Genomic DNA, 2,709 nt, shown 5'->3' on the forward strand with positions numbered 1-2,709 from the left:
CACAGCGGTCTCTGGTGGATGAGAGAAACAAAAATGGCAAAAAAAAACAAAAAAACATACTTCCTGGGATATATTTGGCGCTGTCCAATAATGTATATTAAGGTTCATAATCAGAATTAGCCTGGGTTGTAAATTAACCTAAATGTCTCCACAAAATAATTCAAGGTGAAATACAGAAAATACAAGGTGCCACACACACACACACACACACACACACACACACACAATTTTTAAAAATTGTTTTAGTTCTAGTTAAAGTCACAATGAAATCACAATACAATCACAATAAAATCATAATGTGTTAATATTTTTTATGAATTAATGTATATGATTTATTAAAAATTATATATGTGACTGATATTATTATAAATGATTTACCTGTGCATCTTAATCTTTTTTAGTAATGTGCCATTGTAATCTTTGGTGTTTGTCTAGAAGGAAGTGATTCGAAATCAAATGAATACATGGAGATTCATTGTTCTTGTTATCGCCTGGCTCCTCAATAAAACATCCTCAGCAATGTGGGGGTGCCGGTGGTATGTTTAGTAAAGAATAATCTGCCACAACTTGGTATCAATGATTCGATCAATTCCCGAAAGATAGAATCAAGCCCCCTTACATTTTTTACATCAGAATTTTGAATTTAAATGGAATATATGTGACAATAAGGAAAAAAGTTCTGTTTCATCCTGACTTTAACTGTATACTGCTCATTTTAATAATTGATAACTTGATCATTTGGGAGAAATTGGAATGTTGTGTTTAATTTACTCCACACTTTCAAACTAGTATCCTGTATCCTGCTTCAGTGTAACATTTCTGTAACATGAGTGCACTTCTGTGTCTGAGGTCACTTGAAGGATTTCAGCTGAATAGACTGAGACAAAGAGAAAAAGAGATTCATAAGAGCCCATGCAGGTGGAAAACTGGCGCGCGCATTCATATGTCTGACAGACACACAACAGGGTCCTTTTTATATTCATTATGCCTGACTGCCAGTTATGTTACCATTTCATAGACAAGCAGGAGAATACGACATGCTTTTTCATGATTACAGAAGACTGTAATACAGTCATTTGCACATTTGTGTTGCTGAAAAAGGCAGCGACTTCTGTTCACTACCATTGTGTCTTATGACTGTTGCTTTTTGTGCTTATCATAATAAGCCTGTACTGTTATTATGCAGATTTATTTCTGCACACATAAACACAATCTGTTTCAGAATTTTGTGTGCTGTCTATGGAGGGAGTATTTTAAGGCATCATAGACATGTTTTCTGTTTCAAAATATAGCTACTTTAGTAGTTGTACTGATAGTACAGTTAAATGAATTTAGTTAAACGGATAGTTAATCAAAAAAGGAACATTCTGTCATAATTTGTTCTGTTGAACAGAAAAGAAGATATATTGTAGAATGTTGAAAACCTGTAACCATTGACTTCCACAGGAGGAAAAACAAATACAATGGAAGTCAATGGCTACAGGTTTCTGATATATTGAAGAATGTTAGAAATCTGTAACCATTAATTTACATAGTAGGATAAACAAATACTATGGAAGTAAATGGCTACAGGTTTCGGATATATTGTAGAATGTTAGAAACCTGTAACCATTGATTTACATAGTAGGAAAAACAAATACTATGGAAGTCAATGGCTACACGCTTCCAATATATTGAGGAATGTTGGAAACATGTAACTGTTTACTTTCATGGTAGGAAAAACAAATACTATGGAAGTCAATGGCTATGGGTTTCCAATATATTAAAGAATGCTGAAAACCTTTAACCATTGGCTTTCATAATAGGAAAAACAAATACTATGGAAGTCAATGGCTACACGTTTCCATTATATTAAAGAATGTTGGAAACATGTAACCATTGTCTTCAGTAGTAGGAAAAACAAACACTATGGAAGTCAATTGCTACAGGTTTTTGATATATTAAAGAATGTTAGAAGCCTGTAACCATCGACTTCCATTGTAGAACAAACAAATATGGAAGTCAATGTCTACGGGTTTCCAATATATCAATAAATATTGGAAACCTGTACCATTGGCTGCCATATTAGGAAAACAGATACTATGGAAGTCAATGGCTACAGGTTTCCAACATTCTTTAATATTTGTGTTCAATAGAACAAAAAAACTAAAGGACAAGTAAATAATGACATATTTTTTATTTTATGGGTGAACTATACTTTTAATTTCCATTAAAAATGACATTTTACTTTATGTCTCTATTATATTTGAAGCAAAGCTGCAAAGGTGATGCTTGTTAATGCGTTCTCTGAAAAGAAAACCGTAATTAAGTTTTTTTTCGTGACACTGAGAGAGAACTTGGCTTCTTTATTTTGCTAAATAAATATAAACGATCCTTCGTCTTCATGCAGTTCTAATTGATCAGACAAATTAGAGCTCATCTAATAATCTGACTGTGCAAGTAAGGAAAGAGAGGGATAAAGATCGTAAAACGACAAAAAAAGAGCTAGATTCTTTTAAGAATCAAGCTAGACCCATTAAAACGGATGACTCAAACACAATTGCAAGCTATCTGAACGTTTATGATGAAGAAAGAGACAGACGTTGTTTTGAGACACTAAAGCTCCATCTGTTCTGAGCAACTGTTACAGCAAGACTCTTCCGCTGTCTGAGATCGCAAACACTTCTTACTCTCGTTTCTTCTTTCCGGCTCCAGTGTGTTTATGCTTTC

General features: G+C 33.6%; 1 long non-coding RNA gene across 1 annotated transcript in view; it reads left to right on the forward strand.

The window, feature by feature from the left end:
• Positions 1-545: 545 nt before the first annotated feature.
• LOC147839678 (uncharacterized) overlaps positions 546-2,709 on the forward strand; it is a 3,274-nt gene continuing 1,110 nt past the window's right edge. Inside the window, exons 1-2 of the long non-coding RNA XR_015515489.1 lie at positions 546-1,534; positions 1,625-2,709. The exon at positions 1,625-2,709 is cut by the window's right edge and continues 1,110 nt beyond it. This is a non-coding gene — a long non-coding RNA (uncharacterized LOC147839678). The remainder of the gene's footprint in view (positions 1,535-1,624) is intronic.

This window comes from Danio rerio, chromosome 18 (genome assembly GCF_052040795.2).
Source record: "Danio rerio strain M-AB ecotype USA chromosome 18, GRCz13ab, whole genome shotgun sequence".
In the NCBI taxonomy this organism is placed as follows: domain Eukaryota; kingdom Metazoa; phylum Chordata; class Actinopteri; order Cypriniformes; family Danionidae; genus Danio; species Danio rerio.